This window comes from Hemibagrus wyckioides, linkage group LG29, assembly GCF_019097595.1.
Source record: "Hemibagrus wyckioides isolate EC202008001 linkage group LG29, SWU_Hwy_1.0, whole genome shotgun sequence".
Taxonomy (NCBI): domain Eukaryota; kingdom Metazoa; phylum Chordata; class Actinopteri; order Siluriformes; family Bagridae; genus Hemibagrus; species Hemibagrus wyckioides.
Genome location: NC_080738.1, coordinates 6,647,038 through 6,657,336, shown reverse-complemented (window position 1 = coordinate 6,657,336; position 10,299 = coordinate 6,647,038). Strand labels below are relative to the sequence as shown.

The following is a 10,299-nucleotide window of genomic DNA, read 5'->3' as shown; positions in this document are numbered from 1 at the left end:
AGTTCACTTCCAGAACAAAGATCTACAGATAATTCACTCACCCCCTCATCATCCAAGATGTTCACGTCTTTCTTTCTAGAAAAAGTTGGACCGCTCTGAAGTTGTGGAATGACACAAAGTTGTATGTACCGTGTGTGCACGTTAAAAAGTCTGCCTGCGTGACACTATGTGCTACGTGATCACGTCGGAAGGTCAAACGTGATGTAGGCGGAGCTACAGACCCGGTGTTTACTAAGTGAACGTATATATATATATATATATATATATATATATATATATATATATATATATATATATATATATAACTTTGTGTCACTCCTCCCACTTCAACATTAGTAAAACACTGGGTCTGTAGCTCCTCCTACGTCACTCGTGACCTTCCGACGTGATCACGTAGCGTGTAGCATCACGCATCCCTGAGCTAGCGCTAGACTAGCTTTTGTGGTTAAAAAGTCTACAGTTTTTTATTTTATGACCGATGGTGTGGCTAGATAAGAGTCTTCATCTTCCTGGGCTGGGATCGTTTAGAGCTCTTTTAAACTGCAAACTCGGGGGCACCATAGAAGTCCAGTATATGGATGAAATGTTTTCCTGCAAAAACATAATTTCTTTATGACTGAACAAAGAAAGACGTGAGCATCATGGATGACGAGGGGATGAGGAAATTATCTGTAGAGTTTCGTCCTGGAAGTGAACTTCTCCTTTAAATACTTAAGGAAGGAAATAAACCCATCTTGTCAAGAACTTCCCATTTTGCCGTCACAAGGTTTAGACTCCAGCTATCTAGCTGGTTTGAGTCGGAATATAAAGCATCAGCATGCATCAGGGTTATCTAAATAAGCATGTCATCACTCCCGCTGTTGTCTCATGGCAGGTAGAGAGACACTAAGTGGGGATGCGTGAATAGTGTGAGAGACAGGAATAAAGTAGAACGATTTTTTTATTATTATTATTATTATTATTAATTTAATTTTTTTGTTTCTTTTTTCTATTCATCCCCCCTCTCGGCGATGTCCTGCCGCGCCACTCAGGCTCCGGTGCTAAACTTAGCTTCAGTCTGCCGGTGCCAGAAGCAGCTGTGTGTCTCTTATTAAATTACACATCTACAAATATTAATAAACATCATCACTGTGGGAGCGCTCATCTCTCTCTCTCTCTCTCTCTCTCTCTATGTCTCCCCCTCTACCCTCACATTGTCAGCCTTCATTTCACTCGCTTTCTCTCTCCCTCGTTCTCTCTCTGGGGTGCATGTCAGTGTTTTTATAGATTAATTTTCCCAGCATGCCCCTTTTTTCTCCCATCATGCATTCCTGGGCTTCCCTGCTGCGACTCTGCGAGCTCGAATCAGCTGCAACATTAAAAACATGCGCCTAGCCGTGTGTGTGTGTGTGTGTGTGTGTGAGAGAGAGAGAGAGATGGAGAAAGCAGAGAACATACAGTATATACCGTTAACTTGTTTGGTCAGACTGATTGTCCGAATGATTTTTCACCAATCCAGATAAACGCGTGTCTATTTTAGGCGTCCAGCTGTTTACCTTCACCCTAAACTCTCCGTTACTTTGCTTGTTGCATGTGTATTTGAAGCAAATCTTTCCGTTACCATAACAACAAGATGTGTTCTGTGTGGACTCCTGTATTCCTGTACTCACTAAGTAACTGTCCTTTGTCTATGTTTGATCTATGAAGAAGAAGAATAAGTCACATGATGCTTTAATAGCTTTCTTCGCCCTCGGCTAGTTTTAATACAAACTCGCTAGCTTGCTAGTTCACACTGACTTATACATTCCAGTTGACCCTTTAGACCAGTACACTGGTGTCCAGTCTAGCAGGAATGGACAGTATAAACAAACGAATGATTTTGACGTCACAAATGCTTTTCAGATGAACAAGTACACTTGGAGCATGTCAGAGAGCAGAAATGGGTTTGATATCATCATTTGCTTTGAAACATTTGTGTGGAGACAAAAAATAATCTATGAATATATTACTATATATTGTAGTAAGTGTCCACTTTCATATGAGTTTTCTTCAGGCATAACATTATGACCACCTGCCACACCTAATATTGTGTTGGTAGCCCTTTTGCTACCCGTCCTGCACTGTGTATTCTGACCCCTTTCTATCAGAACCAGCATTAACTTCTTCAGCAATTTGAGCAACAGTAGCTCGTCTGTTGGATCGGATCACACGGACCAGCCTTCGCTCCCCACATCCATCAATGAGCCTCGGCCGCCCTTGACCCTGTCACCAGTTCACCACTGTTCCTTCCTTTTGACCACTTTTGATAGATACTGACCACTGCAGACTGGGAACACCCCAAAGGAGTTGCAGTTTTGGAGATGCTCTGATCCAGTCGTCTATCCGCCATCACAATTTGGCCCTTCGTCAAACTCGGTCAAATCCTTACGCTTGTCCATTTTTCCTGCTTCTAACACATCAACTTTGAGGACAAAATGTTCACTTGCTGCCTAATATATCCCACCCACTAAGAGGTGCCATGATGAGATCATCAGTCTTATTCACTTCACCCAGTCATAATGTTATGCCTGATCGGCTGTAGAGACACTCAGTGCCGAACATGGACACAACCAAACAAGAGGAAACTCTATCATTTGGTGCATCGAGTAACCGATGATGTCACAGACTCTACTGTAGTAACAGACGAATTGGAAAGAGGGAAACCTTTCCCAGTGTGGGTTATACTAACTATAAGCACTATTGCTCGACCGGTCAGATTAGTGGACCGGAACTAACTGTTGTATAATTGATCTATTAGTCAGATTATTAACCATCCATTAGGCTGCAGTTAATAGGAGCTCAGTGCCGAGAGAGAGAGAGAGAGAGAGAGAGAGAGAGAGAGAGAGAGAATTGAATACAGAGATAAAGAAAGGGTGATCTATGCCATGATTCAAAAGTTTTAGCACCCTCACTCATATATTTATATTTAATATATATATATATTTTATGCAAAATCAGATCATACATATAAATGACACAAGAATGCTTCTAATGACATGTTTTATGACTTGAGAACTAGCGAAGGCTTAGAAATCTCTCTATCGGTCTAATTGGGCACTTTATTCCCCACATATTTATGGTATACAATTACTCCAAGCGCTGTCCATGAGTCTTTTATCTATAGGCTTAATGGCTTAAAGTGCTCCCGCTGTTAATAAAGCATTCCATTAGGCTCTCAGAGCGAGCGATTATAATACGCTCCAGCCTAGATTAACTTCTTTCCTTATTTAACTACTATTCTGTTGCTTTTTTGTTTTTTTTTGCTTGGCCCCGTAGTGACAATACAGTCGTAAACACGCTTGGAGGCTGATTTGGCGGGAAAGTTACGAGGAAACGATGTTTTTCAACAGTGTCTAGAAGACGCGAGCACCTGGCTTGAAGAAGTAAACATTTTAAGTGTAGCTATTCTTATAGCCATTACAAATGTGGTCATGTTAATCACTGGAAATTTGGTTTGATCGAACAAAATGGCTTCCACACTAAGGTAATAAAATAGCACTTGATGCCGCGCCTCGTTTTTTATCAGACTGTCGCTAGTGTTATCGTTTTCACTGCATTGTTCTCAGGGACATTTTCATCTTTGCTAGCGAGCGCCGCCGTTCTTCCAGCTCTCAGAAATCCTCTGCTTTCGAGTGCGTTTCGATCTGAAAGTGCGCCAGTCGCCGAGGTTGAGAGCTCATCGTCAATCCGTCGCTCTCTTAATGGCTGCTGTCGTACGCAGCGTGCGTGTGATCCGACTCAACAATTAGCCTTTTGTCTCGGAGCTGAAGTGTTACTCTAAGCTGAAGAAGAAATCCAGAAATTGCTCATTAAAAAAGATCCCAGGAAATGGTAAAGGTACATACAAGTGGTATAATGTTATAAAAGCCTTCATTTTCATTCAAATGAATTGATTTCTTGTGAAATTCAGGCTGAAAAAATACCCTTGAGCTTACAATGGTGCAATAGGGGTAACTGCAACGTTGAACTGAAAATATAATTCCATTTTATTCACAGTAAAAGCAAAAGTTTTTAAAATTTACAAGCTGCTAGAAAACTGTACTGTGCCATGAATCAAACAGAACTTTTTTACTGTATTTAAATGATAAAATCTTTATTCTATTTCTTATAAATATATAATTAAGTAAATATTAATATAGAATTTTTAATATTGCTTTAATTCTGAAAAATCGGCTTGAATCAAGCAGAATTAAGCATTTGTTTAAGCTTGTTGTTTCCACTCTGTGTGTTGTAAAGGGCCGTATTTTTACTAGACCTTACTTTGATTTATTTGGATTAATGAGCTCTGGCGTTGGGAGTCTCATTGGTGGGGCATCACAGGTCTCACTCCACCCACCAGCACATTAACAATCACTCAATGATTGGCTTCCATGTTAGGCAGCCAGCCAATCAATACCGGTCTTCTCCCTCAGGCTGGAAGTCCTCAGAGTCGACCATTAGTCCAACAAAGTATAACAAAGTGCAGAGAGAGAGAGAGAGAGAGAGAGTTGTGTTGGAAAGACAAAGAGACAGAGACAGATAAAGAAGTCAGATATTTTTTGATGTGATGGTGGTGATGGTGGTGATGATGATGATGACTGGTGGTGGTGGTGGAGGTGGTGATGATGACAACAATGGTGGTGATGACGGTGATGATGATGATGGTGGTGGTGATGATGATGATGACTGTGGTGGTGGTGATGACAACGATTGTGGTGATGACGGTGATGATGATAGTGGTGATGGTGGTGATGACAACGATGGTGGTGATGACGGTGATGATGATAGTGGTGGTGATGGTGATGGTGATGATGATGATGACTATCCTGGTGGTCATCATGACGATGGTGGTGATGGTGGTAATGATGATGATGATAACAGCTATGGTGGTGATAATGATGGTAGTGGTGATGAAGATGATGGTGATCATGATGATGGTGGTGATTGTGGTGATGATGATGATGATGATAACAGCTATGGTGGTGATAATGATGGTAGTGGTGATGAAGATGATGGTGATCATGATGATGGTGGTGATTGTGGTGATGATGATGATGATGATGGTGGTGATGACTCAAGGTGGTGATGATGATGATGATGATGCTGGTGGTGATGACTGTGATGATGATGATGATGACTCATGGTGGTGATGATGATGATGATGGGGATGATGACTGTGATATTGATGACTGCACTGGTAATGATGAAGATGGTAGTGGTGATGATGACAGTGGTGGTGGTGGTGATGATGGTGATGACTGTGTTGGTGGTGGTAATGGTGATGACAGCGATGGTGATCATGAAGATAGTAGTGGTGATGATGATGATGACAATAGTGGTGGTCACGATGACAGTGCTGATGATGGTGATGATGATTGTGATAATGATGTGCCCCTGTGTGCTGCTCTTTTATGGTATTCAATCTTGACATTTGCATCTGCCATTTTCTTCTCCTTGCTATTTTTTCTTCTCTATTATTTTATGATGTCCTTTCCACTTCTTCTCTGCAACATTCCCATGTAGATTTACAGCGTTATTCAGAGTAACTAACAGACATGCTCTGTATTTTCTATCTGAAATGGTAGTTCACGCTTTCAGGGACTAAGCGAACGAAGAGAACCCGACCTTCAATGTTCTCCTTCACCTCCTGTCCTCTTTTATAACTCACTTTCTTTGGTCGAGTGCAGATCAATCTAGTGTGCTTTTATGGCAGCTATAAATTGGCGTATCGATAAATTGTCAATAATTCATACAATAAAAGGCGGAACATTAATGCAGTAATGGAACATCGGTCTGTTGTTGAAAGAGAAGTGGGTAAAGCCTTTAAAAGTGTTCGTAAAACTCTGGGTAGGACCGCTCTGTTCTGCACACCCTCTGGGCTCTGAGACAAACTCAATTTATTGGTCATTCATTATTGAGGTCTACTGTGTGTGTGTGTGTGTGTGTGTGTGTGAGAGAGAGAGAGAGAGAGAGAGAGAGAGATACATGGATATAGAGATACACTTGACAGAGTAGTACATTTTAAAAGAGGGCACAATGATAAAGTAGGAACATTTACTATAATATACATAGAACACCTACAGAATGAGCTAGTCATAACACGAGCTAGTCATAACAACAAACAAGCTAGTCTTAACAACAAACCAGCTAGTCATAACAACAACAAACCAGCTAGTCATAACAACAACAAACCAGCTAGTCATAACAACAACAAACCAGCTAGTCTTAACAACAACAAACCAGATACATAGAGATAGAGATACATGGACAGAGAGATACAGTTGACAGAGTAGCTAGCCATAACAACATGCTATTCATAACAACAACAAACAATCTAGTCATAACAGCAAATGAGCTAGTCATAACCACAGCAACCAAGCTAGTCATAACAAAAACAAACAAGCTAGTCATAACAAAAACAAACAAGCTAGTCATAACAACAACATAAAAACAACAAACAAGCTAGTCATCATAACAACAACAAACGAGCTAGCCATAACAACAAAAAACGAGCTAATCATAACAACAAAAAAGCTAGCCATAACAACATGGTAGTCACAACAACAACAAACAAACAAGCTAGTCATCAAAACAACAACAAACAAGCTAGTCATCATAACAACAACAACAAACATCCTAGTCATCATTACAACAACCACAAACAAGCTAGTCATCATAAAAACAACAAACAACCTAGTCATCATAACAACAACAACAACAAACAAGCTAGTCATAACAACAGTAACAACAACAAACAACCTAGTCATAATAACAACAACAAACAACCTAGTCATCATAACAACAACAACAAACAACCTAGTCATCATAACAACAACAACAACAACAAACAACCTAGTCATAATAACAACAACAACAAACAACCTAGTCATCATAACAACAACAAACAAGCTAGTCATAATAACAACAATAACAACAACAACAAACAACCTAGTCATCATAACAACAACAACAAACAAGCTAGTCATAATAACAACAATAACAACAACAAACAACCTAGTCATCATAACAACAACAAACAACCTAGTCATCATAACAACAACAAACAAGCTAGTCATAATAACAACAATAACAACAACAAACAAGCTAGTCATCATAACAACAACAAACAACCTAGTCATCATAACAACAACAACAAACAAGCTAGTCATAATAACAACAATAACAACAACAAACAACCTAGTCATCATAACAACAACAACAACAACAAACAAGCTAGTCATAATAACAACAATAACAACAACAAATGACCTTGTCATCATAACAACAACAACAAACAAGTTAGTCATAATAACAACAATAACAACAACAAACAAGCTAGTCATCATAACAACAACAACAAACAAGCTAGTCATCATAACAACAACAAACAACCTAGTCATCATAACAACAACAAACAAGCTAGTCGTCATAACAACAACAAACGAACTAGTTGTCATAACAACAAATGAGCTAGTCAGTTTGTAAATTTCTAAACTGTCACAAGCTGTGTATTTTTATTATTGTAAATATTTTCTTCTTCTCTTTAAGAGAGAGTAAAATAAACAGAAGCTGAAGAGATGACTTCTTTTTCCTCCTCGGCGTTCCATCAGGTCGGAGTGGTAGAGCCGGAGTGGAGTAAGTGGAATAACACCGCCATTTTATTCTATCGTGAAAATCAGCGCTCCGTTATTAGCGGCGGCTTGCAGCCAGGCTCCTGACATTTCCCGTTGATATCTAGGGATGAGCGGAGAATAGTGAGAATGAGATCCAGAGAGGAAAATGGAATCAGGGTGCAGGTGAAACCACGAGGGAAGGGCAATCAAAAAAACGAAAGAAAAAAAAAACAGAGAGATGGAACTAATAGAAATTGGGAAGTGGTGAGAATCGGTGTCGGGTGATAGAGGGGGCAGACTGAGAAGATGCTACAGAAAAGAGGAATAGAATAACGCTAGAAGACAAAATTTCCTTCTTTTGGAGATGGGAAGCTGATGCTAAATGAAATGTTTGTGTGTGTGTGTGTGTGTGTGTGTGTGTGATACATGAGGAGGAGTGAAGAGACTCTTCACCGATCCGGCGTTTATTTCACGCACTTGTTAATGAACAGCGGCGGCTCGCTGATAATCGCGAAGGCTCTCGAAACGAAGCGATTTGAACTTTCGGAAGCGTTTTTTATCCGAGACTCGAAGCTCTTAAAGGGCGAAAGAGACGGAGAGACGGAGAGACGGCACACATCACTCATTGTGTTGGAGTTGTGTGTATCAGAGTGTGACGCTCGATAACACACCAGAGCTGAATGAACTCCTACTGAGTTTAATTGAATCTCGGTGGGAGCTAATTGAACGCTGATGTTTTTTATTGTGTGTGTTTGTGTGTGTGTGTGTATGCTGGCTGGAGATGAGTTTGTTGCGTAGTTCAGGGATGCTTACGCAACCTCTGCAGCTAGAGAATGCACAGGTGTGTGTGTGTGTGTGTTAGCTTACCAAAACCAAACTCTCATGTAAGAGGTGAACAATCAAATCCACACTAATGGAGGGTCTCTGATGTGTCCCTCTTATTCTGTGTGTGTGTGTGTGTGTGCTGGTTAAATTTTCATGCCAGGTGAGTGATTTAAGCCAGGCCCAGAACCTCCTCCAGAAAGAACATCTGTTTGGCCCTTAGATGTGTGTGTGTGTGTGTGTGAGTGTGTGTGTAATAGTTGGTCCAAATTTAGCTGTAAAAACAGCGGCTTGTACTGGCACTCTCTTGTGTATTTGAGCCAGACAGGATAGATGCATTTGGACCTAAGATTCTCTCTCTCTCTCTCTCTCTCTCTCTCTCTCACATACACACACACACACACACACTCCTCCCTCTCTCTCTCTCTCTCTCTCTCTTTCTCTGGGTTTCTGTCTCATTTTCTTTGTTTCTCTCTTGTTCAGATAGGCTCATTTGTTACCACTGTCCATAATCATACTACTTCAGGCTTTGTGTGTGTGTGTGTGTGTGTGTGTGTGTGTTATTGATCGCCGGAAGCAACGTATAAATCATATCTCGATCAAACTCTTTATAGTGAAGATAAAAAAAATCTTATTGGTCAAGAAAATGCTGTTTTTTAGAGTTTATGGCTACATTTGGCAGTTTACAGCTGATACTTTGTTCTAGCTGACATCTTTTTAATAACAATGTGTGTGTGTGTGTGTGCACGTGTGCTGTCTACAACAAAATCTATATTCTGCACTTATTGTGCGCACTTTCTTATCTCTCTATTAAACTTATCTCGTTGTATCTGCCCTGTTCACGGTTGCTAGGCAACCCTTCAATCAATCCATCAATCAATCAAACCCGCATCACTTTGCCAACCTGACTCCATAGTAACTAAAAAAAAAAAAAAAAGAAAATGTGTAAATGAAGTGAATGTTTATGTGAAAAGGAAGAATGTAATAGACATGTAACTATTTAGACAGTTTGTTAGGAATAAAACACAGCGGCTTCTTTTTATTCATTTGTTTTTTAACCATTTATAGTTGCATTCCTGATGTCGGTTCTTGTTATAGCAGAAGTAAACAGTCATTTCCTGTCCAGCGTTTCCTCGCCTCAGTGCTGACCCTGGAGACTCCTTCGAAAAACAAATATGAAATAACGTTATTTATTTATGAAAACTTGCTGGAGAAGACTTGCACATGGTGGAAAACCTACTAACTATAACAAAGTGCTGACACTTGAGACTCCTCCCACGAACGGTATACAAAAATACTAAACAATTCCATATCAAACAGCAACATTTTATTATTTGACTTATGTTTAGATTATGTGAGTCTGCTGTTACTATAGAAACGACAATGTATAAGAACAAGTGCAATAATATCACATTATGACCTAATAACACCTTCCGACCAATCAGATTTCGACCGCATTGAATTGAAACAAAAATTCTTCTCATATTTTTCTCCAGGAGCAAAAAAAAACAGATATGGATCACCAATCAGAACAAGGGGTTTGTAATTAAAGTACCGGTAAAATCTGTCGTAAGTGTGGTTTGTGGGTTTGGGGGGAAATCTGGTTTCTTTGTGAGTTTCCATACTGCTACGTCTTTTATTTTATTTGCATGAATAAACATCGACTTGGTGCGATAAAAGAGGCAAAGTGTAAGTGATTTGCGCGAGCTTAGCATGCATAAAAGTTTATTGCGGTGTGTGTGTCGTATTGTAAAGAGTGTCATGGTGGTTTATACTTCTGCAGTAAGAGAAGTGGCGTCTTGTACTGGCGGGTGGCTGCAAATTAAACTAGGCCACTTATTCCCTTTCGACCTCTCTACTTTCACAA

The 10,299-nt window shown here is 39.9% G+C and overlaps 1 protein-coding gene across 1 annotated transcript in view; it reads left to right on the top strand.

Moving 5' to 3' along the window:
- The window catches only part of ndst3 (N-deacetylase/N-sulfotransferase (heparan glucosaminyl) 3), a 69,622-nt gene that overhangs the window by 40,924 nt on the left and 18,399 nt on the right, over window positions 1-10,299 (top strand). The window lies entirely within an intron of this gene.